Source organism: Vicugna pacos, chromosome 9 (genome assembly GCF_048564905.1).
Source record: "Vicugna pacos chromosome 9, VicPac4, whole genome shotgun sequence".
Taxonomy (NCBI): Eukaryota; Metazoa; Chordata; class Mammalia; order Artiodactyla; family Camelidae; genus Vicugna; species Vicugna pacos.
The window spans coordinates 66,249,278-66,271,016 of NC_132995.1; positions in this window are offsets into that span (position 1 = coordinate 66,249,278).

A 21,739-nucleotide genomic window follows, 5' to 3' on the forward strand; every position below is an offset into this window, starting at 1 on the left:
TTTTTTCCCCACTGGCTGCTTCTTATGCATCGTTCAGATATCATCTTAAATATTACTATTTTGGACAGACCTTCCATAAACACTCAGTTTATGACCACCTACAGCACCCAGTAGCTATTTGTTTAATTACGCGTTAAATGTCGACTTCCCTTACTAGTTCACAAACTTTGTAGAAATAGGAATAGTATCTGAAACAGAATATTATGCCAGCACCCAACAAGATACAAGAATATAGTGAATAATCAACCACAGTTTTGATTGGATAAATAGATGGAAGAATGGATGAATGATGTGTATTTGTCAGGTAAAAAAACTAACAAGAAACAAACGTAGCATGTGCTTTTATACAGTGTGGTCAAGATTCTTCTGATAAATTAATTCTCAATTCTTGACACTTGGAATAAACCCTGATTTCTTTCATATCACTTCTGCGATTCTGTGAAAAGAGAGGATCACACTGATGTTCTGAAGAGCACAGGCTTTAATGATACAAATCTTAATAATAACAATTATTATATTAAAGACTTGTTTTATTTTTCTAAAACTGTCACTAACCAGCTAATGATTGTTTTGTATCTTAAAAATGCAGTTATTACATTCATCCACCAGTGTTTATGATAAGACAGTTGTACACAATAATCGACCCTAATCATTTCCCTAATCTATGGCCCATAAGAAGAAATGTAAGACTCTTAAAACTCAGAAGAACAAACATAGCAGGTAGTGGCATGAGAAATGTTTACCATTTTCAACTACTGTGTTTACCAACTTATGTCAAGTGCCTGAATCACACAGGTACAAAACAAACATCTGTAAAATAAAGAAACATTTTAAGTCAATTAACAAATTGTATAATCAATTCTTTGAATTCAACATCCTTGATGAAAATGTGATTATGCAGGCATGTACTTCTCTTACCTAAGACAAAAACATTTTTTTTAAAGTGAAAGGTGCTTGATTAAAAATAGAAAAATCAATAATATGTTTACGGATACATTAAAATATTTAAAACAACTAAGTATAAGATATAAACCTTTCAGTTATTTCGATTTGTGAAACACACAAATTCACTGCACTCCATTTGCAAGAATTCTGATACTTAAGTCTATTTTCTTTTAGTATTTAGCAGACAGTTTATCCAGAGTGATCCCACTACACAGTGATTTACAGACTCACTAGTTTTATAAATTCACAATAATTTCACACAGATTTACACAATAACAATATTATCAGTCACCTCTTCGTGGGAGAAATATTTCGAAAAGCACAAGTCAATGACTTCAATGGATATTTCTACCATCGTTGAGAAAACTGTTATTGATTTCAAATGATATGTACTCCAGTCCACGTCTAATCTATCATTACTATCTACAGCCTACAGATTTAAAGAAATAAATAATCTCAAATTACTTCAATTAAAGACAAGATATGCCCATATCTGTCTGAACTCTGGGGCAGGCACATGTCAATCATTTCCTTCTTCTAAAATCACACGTCCGGCACATTCATTGGAAAGGCACATAGTGATGCAGTTTCCCCCACAGCTTTGTCAAAGCCAGCTGGAAGCCTCCTTCTGTTCTGACAAGCTTGTGTATCTGGGTAGGAAGCTGGGGGTGGCCCCCTAAACAGAAACCAATCAGTTTATCTATTTACAATAAAATGAGAGTGAGAGGCTACTTTTCACTATATGAATTCTTAGAATTTTTTCCTATAAAAACAGCCTCTACTAAAGTAGGAATAGTTTTCACTGTGCAGAAAGCAGACGTTGCCAAACGAACTAAATCATTTCTTTATTTCCTTATTTCATATAAAAAATTTTCATTTGCTACTTTCCTTCCCTTGAGCCTCTCAGTCTTGTCTCTTGTTAGATTAGAACAATTTCAGCAGGAGAAAGAACTGTTTAAATTTGGCAATAAGAAGGGTTTATGAAAGTTGCAATATTTTTTTTGACTATCAATCCTTGGAACGTCTCTTGGTTCTATATCTCTCTGCATTTCTGAACCACAAAAGTGACTATTCATATATCATTTTTCCATTTGTACTAGGAAGTGTTTTTTTCTAGACTGTCAGAAATTTTCACTTGAATCCCCTTTCATTTGTTTGTTCTTTGTTTCTTGGTGATATGGATTGAATATTTCTTATTTATTTTATAATTAAATCTATACGAAACGTGAATCACTCAGTGCACTTGGCTTGTATTAAGCCTGTGAGTTGATCTAGCAATCATAATTTTACTTTCTCCTGAACTGTCCATGACTTAAAATGTTACTTTTAAACAAAAAGGCATTGTTTCCCCCAAATAAAGAAATCTCTATTTATATTCCCACATCTGCTATTATTTCTTATGGCTTTCCAAAAGTCTGAAACTCTGTGAGATACACTGACATTATGCATCTCGTCACATGTTAGCACAAAGACCCCTCTGTGGTAAGATGAGGATCTTGCCCCTAAGGATAAATGCCCTCAGGCTTTAGGGACAAGATCAGCATCTGGATGTGCCTTATTGGGATTAAAATACCAATTGTATCAGTTGTCATCAGAGCAATAACAAATGTGGATGATTGTTTCAGGGAGGAGCTCTAGGCAGCAGTGAGATGGCGATCTCTGTCACTATGTGTCAGGTTTAGGAGGAACTCTGGGCATTTTCTAATATTTGAAAGTTTTAACATACCTTATATATGCCTTATTTTATATAGGAGCACCACATACAGAAGACATGGAAGTGGCCCCACCCTTAAATCTCCGCTCTCCCACCTTTTACATCTTTCTTTGTCTTCCTACCAGCCTTACCACAACCCTCAGTCTTGTTTTGCAATTATTTATTTAGTCCAAACCCCTCATTTTGCCACAGAAACACAGAAGGATTAAATGACATAGTTAAGTTCTCACACAAAGACGGAAATATCCCTCTTCTCTGTTTTAACCAAACCAATCAACAAAAACCAACCAGTGACACAATTAAAACAAGATAACAAACAAAAAGTAATGTAGTACCTAAGCACACAGCTCTGGAGCTGCCCTGCCTGAGTTTGAATCCTCACTCTGCCACTTACAGGAGGTATGACTTTCCACAGTTTAAGTCCTCTGTGTATCAATTTCATAATCTATAAAATGGAGCTAATAAAAATATTTACTTTATAATGTAGCTATGAAAATTAGAGGTCCATGTTTGTAAAGTTTTTAAAATAATATCTAATGCATAATAAGTACTATATAGTATTTATAGAAACATTTATAAGTAAAATAAAATACAGAAAAGTATGCACATTAGATAACGTCCTATTTAACACATAATTATGAAGCAAACACCCATGTCACTATGTACACAAGGCACATCTCCAGGACCCCAGAAAAAAGCCCCCATTCCTACTATGCAGAGTCTCAGTGACAAACTCCTCCTTCCTTGAAAAATTCTCCGAAAAATAGTCAGGATTATCTATTATTATGACTCCTTAAATAATCATTTTCTTGCTTTCCTTTATATTTTTGCTACTTATGCATGCATCCCTAAACAATATGGTCAATTTTCCATTTCTGAAATTTATATAAATGGAATCAGACTGTGTCACACTACTTTAAATCTAGCTTGGGTCTAGAAATTTCATCTCAGATGCACTTTGTTTATTTTCAGTGCTGTATTTTATGATTATATTCCATTTATTTATGAATTTATATATTGTTATTAGATATTTGGGTTGTGTTCAGTTATGAATAAGGCTGCTACTGATTTTTTGTCACATGAAGATAGTGTATATGAGAATGAATGGGTTTCCTAAGCACTGTGGTATGCGTATTTCCAACTTTACTGGATAATATTCAGAAGTTTTTTCCAAAGTATCTGCCAGTTTACACTTTCAAAGCAGATATATGAAAACTGTGATTGTTCTACCATTAGTTATTGATTGCTACATAGACATTTCCTTAAAACCTGGCTTAAAATCACAACAGTGATTTATCATTTCTCACTATTTCTGTGGATCAGGAATCAAAGAGCCATTCAAGCTGAGTAGGTCTGGCTCTGAGTCTCACATTAGGTCACAATCAAACGTCACCTGGAACTACAGTCTCGTAAAAGCTTGCCAGGGGCTAGAAGATTCACTTCAAAAGTGGTTCATTCACATGGCAGGCAAACTGGTGCTGGCTGATAGCTGGGTGCCTCAGTTCCACGTGGAATTCCTCATGAGACTGCTTTGAATGTCCTGCAAATGGCGTGGTGGCTGGTTTTCCCCAGAATGAATGTTCCAAGAGGGCGAGGCAGAAATGTCAATGCCCTTTGTAACCTAGTCACACATCCTTCTACACAATGATGTTGGTCCCACAGGCCAGCCTTGGCTCCATTTGGAGGGCATGACAAAAGGGTGTTAAGACCCGAAAGTGAAGCTTGTTGGGAACCATCTTGGAAGCTAGATCCACACTCCACTTTCTCCCAATATTTAATATGGTCAGACAGTTAAAATTGTTTTGTAGTTTTAATTTGAATTTTCCTGATAAGTAATGAAATTAAGTATATTCATATGTCTACTGGCATTCATATTTTATGTTTTGTGAAATACATAATTTTTCATTTGTTTTTCTTTTATGGCCAGTTATACATTTTCTCATGTGATGAGGTGTCTGCTTCTAAGACTCCTGGACAGTCTTTTAAAACAGTGTGACAAGTTCAAACCACAATTTTTTGTCTCAAAGCATGGACTGATATATAAGGATTCCTAAACATGTGGTAAAATAACATTTATTTCTAGTAGCTACAGAGCTGAAGTACTTGACAGCCAAACCCAAAGTTCTTTACGATGATCACTAAATTAAAATAGCATCAAATTCATATTCTCTACAGATCTGTTCTGTAAATTTTGGGAATAGAGTAAGAAAGATAGGGGCCCAGAGACTCACAATAAATACAGGTTAAAAAAAAAAAAAAACCCTCAGAGGCTAGAAACAGAAGCCCCACCGAGCATTCCTTGGAAGCAGAAGCAGATCATCCTGTCTTATCTTAGTGTGCTACAACTCCTTCATCCAAGAAAATCACTTTGCAGTTGACCTAGAAAGCCAATTCTCCTCACTCCCCACATCCACAACCCCTAATTCTCTGCATTCATATTTCTAGAGGTAGGTGTCAAGGTGGCTGTTTAGGGGAGAAGGCTGGATGATTACTGTCTCTCCATGTCTCCTCTTACTGGCACTATTTTTTTTTGCTCAAGCATTCTGATTCTGGCCAGCAATAGCAAAAGGCTCAGAGGCCTCTAGGATCCACCTCCATTCTTTTCAGGGACCTAACAGAACACACCCATGAGCTCATACATGTACTGTGAGTGACGGACAGTAATGCAGCAGCAGGAGGCATATGAGGAAGGTGCATGATATGCTGATGCAGCTAAACTTAACCCTGGCTTTCAGCACGTGCCTAACCCTGGGCTCATGGACAGCACTTCTATCAGATGGAAAATTTTTGATGGACATGTTTTAATATGTGGCTAAGGATAAGTTAAGAATGGGCAGCATAGGCTTCACTGTCAACTAGTGTCTGATGGTCACACATTCCATCCCTATTAGTGCCAAGCAACCTATCGGGAGCTTCTTCTCAAAAGAAAATTTTACTTCCTGAAGGGGGCACTGTGATGTTCAAAGATTCCTAAGCACCAGTGCTGTGGCTGTCCTACTGGAGACTGACACAGGTTCTAGAAATTATGTGTCTACTACACACATTCCAAGAGGTACTGGATCCACTGAAAACTTCGGGCCCAGTGGCAGAGATGGTTGTGCTTCTGTTTACATGTATGGACATGAGCAGCACCTGGCAGAACAATAAGTTCACAAAAAGTGGTAAAGGCTGCATTTATTTATTCCAATAAAGAGGTTATCTTTGGTCCTGTGCATGGTAGGTTTCCCACTGAACCCAACTGTCTATGGCAGCCTCCAACTAGAGGTCTAATGTAGAATTATTTCTGCATTTTTCAAGGCTTTTGTGATGAGGTCAATATCTCAGATATCCTGAGAAATATGTAATTTCTTTTCATTTATTATTTTGGTAACCAAGTTCCAGGGACTTCCATTTGACGTTTCCTATCACAGTATCACTTACTTAAGGGGAAAATGTAGTTTCTCTCAATGCTGAGGATATACATTCCAACTACACATTGGGAAGCAGGAGAAACAACAGACAGATAATTAGGGCCTATAGTTAAGCAGATTTGGATTAAAACTGTACCACCTGACCCTTAAAACTGATACTCTGAACGGTGAGTCACTATAAAACACTGTGTTCATAAAGGAGTTACAACTTGCAGCCACTGCTGAATAATTCCTGCAACACCTAGGTAGCTTTCTTTCCCCAGTGCACAGTTACTCTGGTAATTACTGGTCACATATCTCTTTGGGGAGTGTTAAATGAAGGATTTATAATAAATATCAGAGTATCTCCTTAAGAGCATTAAGGCTTCACTTCATTTAAGGAATTCTGAGGTGTGAAATATCTAAGTATGAGAATTGGATGACTTGTTCTTTGGAGATCAAATTCAAATGATATTTACTAATTTCCATCCCAAGATTTCCATGATTAACTGAATACCACCAAAGAGCCTGGGCATCACTTAATTCTACCACGTTAGTCAATCAATCTGCCTCTCAGTTATGTTGGCCTTTATTGGCTTCTCTGCCCACGAGATTCTCCCATACTAAGAGAATATTTCCGTGACATTATCTCCCACTAGGATAATCTGTTATTAAATGGGATTATGTTATTTTGTTAACCAAATATGTTCAGCAGCCGTATTAGTTTTCAAAATGAGTTGTATACACTTTGTATTAGAAAACCAATGGCCACAAACTAAGTGGCTTAAAATGACACAAATTTATCATCCTACAGTTTTGTAGTTCAGAAATCTGAGCTGGATTTCACTGTGTAAAATCAAGGCGTCAGCAGGGCTGTATTCCTTTCTGGGGGCTCCAGGGAGAACCTGTTTCTTTGCTTTTTATAATCTACAGGCTGACCTCACTCCTTGGCTTACGGCCTTCATCCTCCATCCAGCAACTGCTCAGGCTACACTTATTTCCATTATCATATCTCCTTGTGTTATTTGATTCTTCAGTCTCACCTTCTCAATAAGAGTCCCTGTGTTTGCATTGGTCCTACCTGAATAACCCAAGATAACCTCCCAGTTTAAAGTCAGAATCTTAGGTTTATCTGTAATCTTAATTCTCCTCAGGATTAGACATCTTCGTTGGGCTCATGATTCTGCCTCCATAGCATTGCTAATCAGTACTTATCAAACATTCAATAATTAAATAATATATATTTTCAGCTTGATTAATGTAATTATGAAGAGTAAGAAAGAAATTCCATAAATAACCTCCATGTTTGATGTCAAGACTGTAACTCACTTCCTGGCACTGTTTACTTATTTTGCACATGGAAAACCTCCTTGAGCGTTTCATGTAACTGGGCTGCTCTTTGTTTTAAAGCAATGGCCTGTATTATCCCAAACAATGACATCAATTTATGTCTCCCAAGTCAAGGGGGCATATGCCTCCTTTATCCTCTGAAATTTATTATAAAAACTAAGGGCATTCACATTCTTACTCTTTAACCTCTCCACCATGGTCCTTCTCTAGTCATTATAGGGCAGAGGTAAATAATCCTTTTTAGGCATATCTAAATTATATTGGCCATACCTCTATTATAGCATTAATCCACTGAATCCTATTTCATCCCCCACGTTTCTCCTATTAATTAGTTCCTTGATCTCAGAAATACTGTATTATTCACCTTTCTAGTCACATGGACTAAAATTGCAGGTTGAAGTTAAAAGAGGCTTAAGTTCTGTGAAAGAATAAATTAGTTATAGAATTATTTAATAGTCAATGCAAAGGCAGTACTGTAAATTGAAATGTGTGATACAAATTATTTATTATTAAGAGAACGGAAGTATATGTGTTTATCATTTTAAAGAGATTCTTTGAAATTAGGTAACATATGTTAAAATAATTGAGAATAGGGAAGATAGCTTTCAGGATGGGATAATAATCTCTGATTTGTACATAGCTTCCTGAAAGAAATTCTCTGTGACATCTGCTGTCTTCACCTGACATAGATTAATATTACTTGAGTGATGGGGTGATTTGAGCCTTTTTGGAGTAAACTATCATTATCCTGCAATATATTTGAACCTTTTGGAGTTAATTATCATTATCCTACAATCTGTATAACTAGGGTTTCAGTTACTAATGACAGAGTTATACTCATTAAAGGGAAGAGAATGTTATTATTGATCAATATTTATATTGCCATTTCTAAGTAATTAACATTGATCATTTTCTGAATCAAATGAACCTCCTGCAAATTATTTCATAATGGCCACAGCATGCAGAAACTGCCTATTTAATTGTTCATAGAAAACCACTGATATTTTCTAAATTTCTATCAATAAGTGATTTGCATTACCTTTGAATTTCAGACACTTTAAATGCTTAATTCTAAATTATTTAACTAGCCCATTATTAGTCATATAAATGACATTTTAAGACTTGCTCTTTTCAAAAAGAAAATAACTTATGCCATTTTATCCGAGATTTTAGTGAGTATCTCTAGTACATTCACTGAAATGCCATCTGGAGTCTATATAACATATATTACTATACACTCATTGGAACAAAATAAATATTTGCTGAACTAAAACTAACCACAGTACTTCTAGTTTCCTCACCAGAATGTAGAAAACTAGAAGCAACTTGAAAGAGTTGGACTAACTTCAAATTCAAGACATTTTAGACCTAATCAGAAATCTGTGGTTACAGAGTAAACTGACTCCAAATTTAAGGAAAGACACTGCCCACAGGAAGAGAAGAGGTGCTGAAACTCACCCAGCTGAGGTGGAGACAATCACATACCGGGAAGAAGCTACTGACGCAATGAAACCCTTGGGGGCTACAGAAATTGGGAAGAGTTTGTACCTTCCTGTCAGTTCTTTCTGCATAAACCTGCCCAGAGCTCACTGAGAAGATCAGAAAGAGCCTGTGGCTGTGCCAACTGTGAGGCAGACCTGGAGGAGGGGCCCATTAGTCATAGGAAGGGACAAGTGACTCTTACTGGATCCTTCCCTCTAACTCCACCACAAAACACAGTGTGCTGCAAAGAAAGAGTAATGCTGTTAGCTTTGATTGGTGAAGGTTCATTTCAGGTGAGGGAGAGCAATGACAAAGGAGGGATTAAGCTACATCCTAGGGGAGGGGCTAGAATTAAGCACTGAGCCCAAAATTTCAGGCAGAGAAGGAAAAGAACTAAGGAAGTCATATCCCCTGGAGTCATGGTGCATTCCCGAGACTGAGTCTAAAACTCAAGAACGGAGACTGTTTCCCTCCACACCATCACCGATCCAGACGGCTTGAATCACAATTACAGAAGTGCTGTAATTCAAGAATTACAGAATGCTAGGAAGACAGAAGAAGAACAGCAGACAAAAATGCTGTCTCTGAGTCACAGCAGAAAGGGAAACCCAAAATTCAGAATCAAACAAATTTTGCTCTGATAAAGCACCAGCCACCCTAGATACTAGGTCTCTGTAAATCAGAGGACTATGTTGCATTGGGGGAAATCACAACAAAAACAAATGTCAAATGCAGCCCGATTCCTAAACTAGACTGAAAAAGTGAACCAAGAGCCTAGCAGAAGGAGAGCTGTGACTATTTTGTGGCAAAAAATTATTATTTCAGAGTCTACTGCTCTATATAACATGTCTAGTTTTCAACAAAATACTATAAGGACTCAAAAAGATAGAAGAAAAAACAAAAAACAAAACAAAACACACCCAAAGAAAGAGCAATCAAACTAACCAGACCCAGACTCAGATATGAGAGAGATGTTACAACTATCTTATAGGGACTTAAAATAACTATGATTAACATATTCAGAGCTCTGAAAGCTCTAACTAAATGGGAGGATAACACGCATGATCAGATGGGTAATTTTAGCAGAGAAATGGAAATTATAAAATAATCAAAGGAAAATTGAAGAAATTAAAAACACATAATAAAGAGGAAGAAAGCCTTCAATAAGTTCATCAGTATAATCAACACAGCCAAGGAAAGAATCAGTGAACTTAATGATTATTCAATAGGAATTACCCAAGCTCAAACACAAAGAAAAATGTCAGAATGGGGAGCAAAAGCAGGACATCCAACAGCTGTGGAACTAAATCAAATGTGTGACTGTAGTCCCAGGAGCAGGAAGAGAGAAAAGGCAAGAAGAGATATTTGGGGAAATAATGGCTGAGAATTTTCTAAAATTCATCTTAAGGAATCTAGCTCCTGCCCAAAAACTTAGGTGTGATTTTTTAGGCCCAAACACAGACAAATGCAAAGACTTTACCCGGCAGGCCTCACAGCGGGTGGCTGCTCTCCCCACACCAGACTTGATGAACAGTCAATGCACTGGAGTCTCCAAAAGACTTGCAGTCAAGACTCACCTGTGCCCCTAGGACTGGCCATGCTTTCTGCACATCTGCATTTGTAGCCAAGGTACCTTCATTTCAAGGTCTTATCCAGAAAACTTGAAGATACTGCTCTCCACTCTGATTCAGCACTTGGTACTTTTCGACTCCTTGGCCCATAGTCTCTTCTCCCCCTGCTGCCTGGGTGCATACAACTGCAGGATTCATTTTTTCAGGCCCCCTCAACAGTGAGAAGAACCCCATGTCTGGGCTGATCCACCTGAACCTCAACTGGCACACTGCTCCATCAGGGAAAACAGGACAAGGTACACTGTCAGAGTAGTGATCAAGGCTTGGTCATTTCCATCTGGACATCCTGCTTTAGTCAGCTAGTCTAGCACCTGGAATGTCAGCTCTCTCCCAGATCAACAGAGCTCCAGACAAATGCCAGACATGAAAATGCAGATTCAAGAAGCTCAAAGAATACCAAGAAGGAAAAATACAAAGAAACATACAGACAATATGCCCACACCTAGGCATATTATATTGAAACTCTGAAAACAAAAGAAAAAGAAAAAAAAATACCATGAAGACAGTGAGACAAAAGAAGAAACATACAGAGATGAATGAAGATTAAGAATTACTGCAGATATCTTGGGAATCCACAAACCAAAAACAAAGGCATGGTATCTTAAATGTGCTTTTAAAAAAAACCTATATTTAAATAATATAACTAGTGACATATTCTTTCAAAAGTGAAAGTAAAGTAAGTAAGTTCTCAAACAGAAATCTAGAGATGCCATGCCAGTAGACCTACAATAAAATAAATGTTAGCAAAACCTCTTCTGGTAGAGAGAATATGGTACCAGACTAAAAGCTGGGCCTACAAAAAAGGAGTGAATGGTGCTGCAATAAACTAGAAAAAGAGTAAAATTAAATTTTCTTATTTTAGTTGTTATAAAAGAGAACTGTCCAAAGAAATACAGTAGCAATATACTATACATATGTATAGTGACAATGTATTGTTTATATGTTTATAGCATATATAAAATAAGAGAATAAGGAAACAATGGCATAAAGAATGGAGGAAGAAATCAGAAATATAATACTTAAAGTAATTACTCTGTGTGTAAAGTGGGCTAATATTATTTGAATTTGGAATATAATAACTTAAAGGTGTATATTTTAAAATTTTATTTATCTGTTTATTTGTATTGAAATACAGTCAATGTACAATATTATGTTAGTTTCAGGTGTACTACGTAGTGATTTGACATTTGCATACGTTATAAAATGATCACAGTAAGTCTAGTTTAACCATCTATCCCTATACAAAGTTACTAAAATATTACTGACAGCAAACCTTATGCTGCATATTGCATCCCTGTGGCTTACTTATTTTATAACTGGAGGTATGCACCTCTTAATTCCCTTCACATATTTCACACTCCTACCTCTGTCCCCATTGGTAATAACCCATTTATTCTCTTTAGCTATGAATCTGTTTCCATTGTTTTGTTTGTTCATTTTGCATCTATGTTCATCAGTAATACTGGAGTGTAATTTTCTTTTTTTGTGTGCTCTCTGTGTGGTGTAAGGTTACATTGTTTATTTTGTGATTCTTCTCATTTCCAGAGGTAGGCTTGTATCAGTATAAACATCTCTCTTAGAACTGCTTTTGCTGTATTCCATAGATTTTGGAGTGATGTGTTTCCATCTTTGTCTCCAAGTCTCCCTCTCTATTGCTTTATCTTTTTTTTGGTTGAAATAACCACTGTCCTACTGTTACGTTTCTCTCTCTCTTAATTTCACTTATAGATCATCCCAAATGGGTATATTCCTAAGCAATACCTTATTTAATTTAGCACACTAGAACAGCATATTAATTGAATAGTACAATGTGTATTCTTCTGTGACTTTCACTTTTTTCATTCTATGTTATATTTGTCATAATTAACCTTTCTTATACATTGTCATCTATTTCACAGCTGCCAGGTACTACCTGAACATCCCCAAACTATCGATACTTCTGTTGATAGGTGTCTTAATTCCTTACATTATTGTAATTCAATTTATTATTTCCATGGCATAATTTTACATGTCTTCTGAAGCAAAAATAAAAGGATTTATTTCGTATATAGGCCAAAGAGAGAGATGGCAGGATCACAGAGTAAGCACAAGGTTCAATTGTACTAGGTAATGTCAATTGCTTTCAGTGAGGTCTGTCAATTTACATTCACATCAGCAGAATGCAACAATTCCCACTGATGTACACTTTCATTAATACTTTGTTTCTGTAGCGTAACATTTATATTAAGTGATTTCCTGATTACTAATAAAAGTGAGCATCATTAATACTTACATTGTCATTTGTATTTTCTCTTTAGTCTTCTGTTAGCTTCTTTTTAAGATCTCTTTGTCTTTACTGTGCTCAAGCACCTGCTGTGTGCTAGTAGCTTTTTCTGTCACTATTTCAAGACATTAATGATGCACATGATATAAAGGGTCCTGCATTTACAGTCTGTAACAAGTACATTACTAAGCAAATAAATAAGACAATATCAAGGATTTATAAACACTTTGCAGATAATTAAAATAAGTTAAATTAGGAGCTTATGGGGTATACTTACTGAGGTTAAGAAGAATAGGGAAAAATAATTTTGAGGGATGGACTAGAGCATCAATAATTTTGCATGGGTTTGTTAAAATTTAAGATCTTACTATCAGTGCTGGATTTTTTTTTTTTTGCTTTTGTTTTTTAACTCTTCCTCAAACAAAAAAATTATATACCCAGGTTTAATATGTATCAAAAGCAATTATATCTAGATTCTGACTTTCTCATTTCTTTCACTTGTTTAGTATTCAAATCTGTTTCTCTAATACACAGATAGATAATAGGTTGAGTATTTCAATTACCAGTATCTAATAATGCTGTGTATTTCATTTTATATGGTAGTGTTAGACCAACACAGGTTGTTCTTCAAGAAATTCATGACCAAGTTTTACAATACTGCAAGTAGATATGGTATTGCCTCATTTTTTTTCCATTTAGGTAGAATACCTGAAAAATTGTGATATCTAGTATACACTGTGACCAAGTTCCTTTTTTTTTTTTTTTGTATTTTGGTTTCTGCACTATTATAGTGGGTTCTGTATGGAACAGCATGTGATTTTCAGAAGCAGACACTGAGATGGAATTTGGCATACAAAATATTTCTAAGAGATAAAACCCTATGGAAAAGATTGGGGAGAAAAAGTACAGGGCAGAGAAAGAAGTTGAACTGTGACGTAGGCTCAAGAAAGGCTTGATCAAACTTGTATGAGGAGAGTTGGAGCACACATAGCCCATCAGAGGACTGCTACATCAGACCAGAGCAGCAAGGCCCTTGTGCCCCTGTCTTAGTCAGTCATTAATGCAAATGTCTACAGAGAGGTACGCTATGATGGAGCTGAAAGTGGTAGGCTGTCTACTGCCGACTGCAGTAACACGTTCTTCAAGGGAAAATCTGTGTAGTAAATTGCTATGTTCATCACATTGTGATATTAAAGAGGATATTCTAGTCAATTCTAGTTAAAATAGAATCTGCTTCAGAAATCATTCAGTTTATGAGGACAGAAGAAAACTAGAATCACAAGATAAGGGGAGGACCATGACTATGTGATATCATTTTAGCCAAAGGGTTTCCAAAAGGAAACACTTTCTGTTGCTCTTACAGTGAATAATAATGTTACTTGATACAGAATATAAGGTCACAATCCTTTTTTTTCCCTCCTGTAATTTCTTCAGATTTTGCTTCACTGTAAATATATATAATATACATTTTGTGTTGCAAATGGATACAATACCAATTTGATTTTTTCTTGTTTCAGCAGAATTAATTACCTGCATTTTAATAGTCTTCTGTTCTATTTTGTTTTGCAATGGTGAAATGAATTGACACATTATTATTTAAGTATTCTGGATCTTGGAGAGCATTTTGAAATTAAGACTCCATGTTTCCTCCATCAATGAAATTAATTCTTTGATTATTATTTTTACTCCTTTTATTTGGTTTAGAAAGAACTTCAATTGTCTTCTTTTATAGATTTTTGTATCTCCTCAAAATCTCCATATTAATTTAGAAAACCACATTGCATTGAAACAGTCTCAATCATTAAGCAGAATGAATGAGAAGTGATAGTTGCATCATTCCATAATAGTCACTATATCAGGTTTAAAATTTTAGCTTCTTTATGAATTGTTACTTTCATTCTCAAAATAGTTTCTTATAATGGAAAACCATTTACCTCAGTTATAATTAATTATCCTTGTAAATGGAATTCCATTTCCTGATTGGAATGAATAAGAAAGAGAACACTATCCTATTGAAATAAATTTTTAAGGGATAAATTCAAAAAATCATATCTGTAAGAATAAAATGGATCTAAATCAAAGAGTGTTTGAATTTCTAAACTAAGCATGTTTATCATTGCTTTCTCATCTAAAGTATTTGCTGATTCAATTTAGGAACTGAACTGAACTCCCCTCCCAAATCTGCAAATCTAGAATTTTATACCCAGCTAAAAATATGTCTCAAAATTAAACACAAATAAAGATACTCTTGGACAAACAAAAGCTAATAGGATCAGTCACCAGCAGAACCACCCTACCAAAATATTATAGGAAGTTCTTCAGGCTGAATAAAAACAATCTCAGGTGGACTGAATCTGCAAAAAGGTAAACAGATGAGTAAATGTAAAAGAGCTGCTTGTTTAAGGCAGTAAATCTCAAATTTTAACATGCATCAGAATCACATTGTTAAAACAGATATCTGTCAAAAAACAAATTTCTGGGTCCAAATTCAGAATATATATGTGTGTATATACAATATATATAGTAATATTGCTAGAGATGACACATTGCAATATTGCTAGAGATGACAGCTGCAATAAACACAATGTCATGATCAATAACACATCTATTCCAATTGTGAAGTTTACATATCTAAAGATGAATGATTCTAATTATTAGTCAGTCAATAAAACCACAAGTGAAAAATTCTTAGTTCAGGTGAAGCAAGTTTTAACTTGTGTTTCATAATCTCTTTAGAGAGTATAATTCTGTAATTCTGTTTATGGTCCATATGTTCTTTTCATATGAAACACAAGAAATAATATTCAGCATAAAAGCACTTAGGAAACATTATTAGTTGATATTATTATCAGTTGGCATGAAATATCCACTTTCAAGACTTAAATTGCTGCCTACTAGAAACAACATTCAGTTTCCACATTAAACTTGACCATACTTAAATTTCTTCTTCTTGTCTATTTTCTTTGAAAACAGGATTTCACTTTCATGAAAACAACATGCTTTCTATTCCAGATGACTTTAAATGATATTTATGATACCAAATGTATGGAACACATGCACATTAAATGTTATTAATTATTTTTAATTTTATAGACAGCAGTGAATATATAAGAATTGAACAGGTCTTTTATAACAGGATACTCTATTGCAGTAAAAATTACTCTGATATAGACTCACATATAATCCTGAAGTTCATAATCAAAAGAAATTGAAGTTGGAATTGGTAATATTTAATGAAACTTTAACTTTTGTAAGAATTTTAAATATATTAGCCAATTTAGTTATCATATTAATACTATGATGTTTGCATAATTATTATTCTAATTCTGTTGATTAAAAAATTAAGCATTATTAAGTAAATTCAGTTAGAGCTAAAATTTGAGTATGTGCTTCTTTTGCTTCTTCAACTGAAATAAATTATTTACAGTGAATTTCAGGACCCCTGAAAGTCTACGTCATGTTTGTAGAATATCTTTGTATGTTATCTTTGTGGAATTTTAGAAGTATAAAATTATGCAATTACCTAAAAATACAAATAAAATGAAATAAAAGAAAAGAGATCTGCTAATTTTATTGTATAGCAACATTAAATTTTGTTTGTTTTCTTTTTTCAAGGCCAAAGGATTTACAGAAAACAAAAAAGCACATCATACATGGAATCACCAAAGCACCTTCAAGAAAATGAATGCATAAGTTCTTATAGTTTCTTCTATGATTGGTGGTTTTTGTCAACTTTCAATAAAGCCAAGCTGCAATACAGAGTAGTGAGCCACTGACTATGAAGTCACATCACCTTTTCTCTAAGGAAGTTCATAACTTGCAATACCTTTTGGAATTGTCTGTAGGTAGAGATATCACATAAAATTTCAGTGGCAATATTTGAGATTAAAATGAAGAGAGAAATAGTTTTGAAATTAACTTTAAAAATAGTTCCTGTTATGAATATTTTATGGAAAGCAGTTCCACCAATTAGCTCCTAGGTGTGCAGAGACCAGATAGCTGGATGCTCCTGAGGCACATATGACATTAGAAAAATAAATCAGCTCTGAAGAATTCAGAGGACAGGTTGGGACATGAACATAGATTAACTCACATAAAAATGAAAGGACTGAAGTTTGGAGTTCTTTAAAAATTTGCAATGAGATTGTAAACTCAATTCTCAATTGCTCAGTCTGTGTAATTGCTTGGATATATGCGTACAAGAAGACTTGGAGCCAGATGTTGATCTTTTATTCTCACCCTATGGATTCTGTTTTCTCTTTGAATTTATTATTGGTTCCTTCAAAGTAAATGTTTGCTAGGATTTAGATTAGAGATGAAAACCTGGCATATAATTATGTTTGTTAATCTTGCTATCAGAGGATTTGGCAAAGGACTGTTTCCTATTTGAGTCTTCTAAAAAATCAGTAGCTCTCATTGGCTTTTGTACCAATTAACTAGAAAACTGATTTTAAGTTAAACCATAGAAGCATTCTATAATCATGTAAACATTTCAGATGTTTTTATATAGATTGCATCATGCTTTAAAAATTGCAAACCTAATGATAAGCAAGTCTATAAGACTGTCTTTTCATCATTACATTGGAAATCGATGAGTTAGCCATTAAATATTTTTATTTTATGTGAAATTTGTTTTGGTGTGTTAGAATTCCTATTTTCTGAAAATATGTAAGTATTCCTGCTTTTCTTTCACCTTATGTCAATACAGATTATAATTTAATATCCTTGGTAGTTTACACACTGCTTTACTCAGTTGCATCATGCTGTCCAACTCCCAGGATTGTCATTCATCTATGACTTATATATGAATAGTATTCTAAAGTGTAACCACAAAAAATAATGTTCTCAATTTTAGTGACTATTATTGGAAAAGGATGTTATAATACAATTGGGAAAACTATTAGGAAGATGAAATCCACTACAAATATTTTTGAGATTCCCTTATTTATTATTCAGCAGTTACTTACAGAACTCTGCCATATACCATTTACTACATTAAGAGCTGAGAAAATCAGTCCCCACTCTCAAAAAACTTGAAGTCTAATGGGAGAAAGGTATTAATTCAGTAATCATATAAATACATAATTTCCTACTCTGGTAAGTGCTAAATTCCTACTCTGATGAGAATCATAGCCAAATGTTAGATAGTATGATGCATATTAATATAATCTGATAAATAAAGCAAAGCTCTTTTGATAAAATGGCATTTGAGCTGAAAATCAAATGAGTTTGTTAAGGGAGATGTTTATGTGAGGCTGTTTTTTCACATATCTTGTACAAATATCTTATGCAGAAGTGAGCTTGGAAGAGTAAAACTTAAAAGATTTTATGAATAGAACATGGGAAATAAATGAAACTAATGAGCAACGATATTTTAGAGGTAGATACAGTCTAACTGAAGTAGGGCACAGAACCATATTAAAGATTTAGATCTTTACCTAAAGAGTAATCAGGACCAATTAAATTCTTTAAGCAGAGGTTTGAACAAAAGATCAATCTTTCTGGACCCTTCACCTACTAAGCCTTCTTTTCTTATTTCTTACATATTTCTTTTCTTTTCTTTGTTCTTTCTTTTTCTTTCTTCCTTCCTTTTAAGAGCAAAGGCCAGAAGCTGGACACACCTGGATTTAATTAAAGTTTTATTTTAAATTTTTATTTTGGGCGGACAGATAATTAGGTTATTTATTTATTTTAATGGAAGTACTTGGGATTGAACCCAGGATCTCGTGCACGCTAACAAGCATATGCTTTACCACTTAAGCTATACCCTCCCCCCTTATTTCTTATGTGACATTTTGCTTCATACAGATTCGTTGTGAGCAAAGTCTATTTCTGCAAAAATTACTCCTTATTCTTAATACCAATGAACGTGTTCATCTTCTTCAGTCTGGGAATTACAGCTAGCTGAGGAGAGCAACTCTTTTAATTTCATTTACAAGCATTATTAAATGATATTCTCCCCCAATTTTTATATTATCTCTAGTCCCACACCTTAAAATACTGAATTTAAAAAAAAAAGTATTTCATGCACATAAATGGAACTGTAACATTAAAAATCAGTGTCAATAGTTATGGTGACAAAGAGTGTCACAGTCAATTTTAGAATAGAAGAAGTGAAAGTGAATCTGGTATTGGCATATCCATTTCCTGCATGATGAATTTAAGCAAAAACAGTACTGTGGTTAAGACTGTGAGCTTTGAGCTTGATAGTCTGGATCAAGAACCAGTTTTGCCATTTCCAGGCATAGTTTAATGTACATTTTCAATAGCCCTAAAATGTATGTATTGGCTACATTTTCCAGATGAGAAAACTAGATTCAGAGAGTTTAAACCAACCATTTCCCTAAATCACAGTATTAAAGAATATCAGCGCAGATATGCTGAAGAATAAAATCCCTTGTCTCAAATTTCCTGCATGCAAAAATAAACTCTATTAATAGTTCTGATAACATGTAGCCATTTACCTACTTTTCAGGGCGTCAATTTTCACATTTGTAAATTGTAGTAATATTACTGAACCAACAGGATTGTTGTGAGAAATTGATAATACAATACAAAAGAATGTTTGGCACATGATCAGTTCTAAAGTGATGTTAGTTGTTACTGTCTTCATTATTGCTATTAGTCATTATTTACAATGAAAGAAGTTACAGTGTTTGTGCTGCAGTGTGAAGTCTGAGGTGAGAAAAAATAAAGGGATGCATAATAGACTGATACTTGCTTACCACAGTTTATTTTCTTTTTCTGCACATTGAGATAGATCGTATTTCTAAGTATCCAAGAATTCCTTGCAGGTAAGTAACAATAATGGTGTTACAGTTAATGAGATGTGGACAGAAGTGACATATTTCCATAAGCATTTCCAACAAATGTTCATTTATGTTCTCTCCCCTTCCACCAACTGGATGCTAATGATCAGGGTGATTTTGGAAATAACACGTTGTAAACGACAGACCCTCATCACTCTGAATAGAAATGTCTTGGTTTATATGAGCTATGAGGACACATTATATTTAAGTGATAACAATTTTAGAGTCTAAAGTCTCCTGATTTCCTCTCATAGCATAATGCCTTTTTATAAAGTAATTTTCAGCATGTCAAATGTATGTCAAAAGTCTAAGTGAATACCAAGCAGAATGGCTAGATATAATGCTTGCTCAGAAAAAGCTATGGAGACACAGTATTCATTCAAGAAGCACATGTCAAAAGGCACTGAGTTAAAAAAAAAATTGAATTGAAATACTGAAAATTGTTTTACAGTCTTTATATTTTTTAAAAAGCAGCATATAAATGTAGAAGAATTCATTATGGTAACTACTAACACTAACAAAGTTGAAGTGTTTGAATTAATAGTAGATACACTTTAGTTAAAGTCTTAAACTTTCTTACTGATTAACCCATTTTTCTCCTATAATTCAAATCCTTTGATATATTAATACAAATTTAAGTGCCTATTTTCATATTAATTGGAAACATAAATCACTAAATTTAAGTCATTTTTATCAATTATCAATGATGCTCTCAGTTAATAATGAACATATATAAACATTAATAACTAGAATTTGATCTCTGAAACAATGATATCTGGAAAGGTATAAATCATGTAGTCTAACATATGCATAAATACTCATGTATTTATTTCAAATTAGTGTTTTGTCACTTACACCTTCCAATGGAAGGTTTGAAAATTGTTGTTAGTACATTTCTTTCTTCTTTTAAATATTTCAATCCATTTGAACATCCTCCTGTTAGTACGACCTCTATATCTAGTTCTCTTCTCCTAAACACCCCTGCCCTTTTACACACGTCTACTTGTCTAATCTATCCCCTAAAGGCCAAAGTTGTTTTTTTCTTTTAAGTTAATGTACATATCTATTCAAATACTATTGTTTCTGGCAATTGCTGGTACAATGAACGTGTTTTAACAACAACTTCCAATAATCTAAATAGGTGATTCTCAACATTGAAGGAGGCTTTTTAATTACACGATTCCTTCCCAGCCTACATATAATTCTAATAAAATATTACAGGAAGAAATACCTTTTACCCCCTTCTCTGTTTTCAATATCACTCAAGGGTATTAAGAGGTAATATTGACTGGACTATATTTTTTATATGAATAGTCTGAATTTCAAAAAAGTAATTAAAGAAAACATCCTTAAAACTATACATTTGGCATGAGTTTCAGTCATCTATATTCTTAAAAGTGGAAATTATTTTAGCATTACGATACACACAATTCAAAATTAATTTAAAAATTAAAAACCTAAATGCAAGATCCAAAGCAATCAAACTTTTGGAAGAGACGTAGGACAAAAGCCTCACAACACTAGGTCTGATGATGATTTACTGTATATGACACCAAAGGCACAGGTGGCAAAAGAAAAAATAGACAAAATGGACTTTACAAAAATGTTTAAAATTTGTGTATCAAAAGACACTCCACACAGAGTAAAAAGGCACCCCACAGAATGGGAGAAAATACTTCAAAATTTTACATCTGATAAGGGATTAATATCTAGATTATATAGAGAACTCCTGAAACTCAAAAACACCACCAAAAATAATTCAGTTAAAAAAATGATCACGGTGGTGGGGAAAGGGGATAGCTGAGTGGTACAGTGCATGCTTAACATGTATGAGGTGCCGGGTTGGCAGTACCTCCATTAAAAAATAAATACATAAATAAACCGAATTTCCTTCCCTTCCCCCCAAAAAACAGAAAACAAAACAAAACAAAAAAAATTCAAAAGATTTGAATAGTCATGTTTTCAAAGAAGATATACAAATGGTCAGTAAGAGCATGGAAAGATGTTCAATGACATCAATAATTAGGGAAATGCAAATCAAAACTACAAGACACCACCTCACATCCAATAGAATAGTTCCTACCAAGAAAACAGAACAAGTGTTCATGAGACTGTGGAGAAACTGGAATGCTTGTGCACTGCTGGTGAGAAAGCAA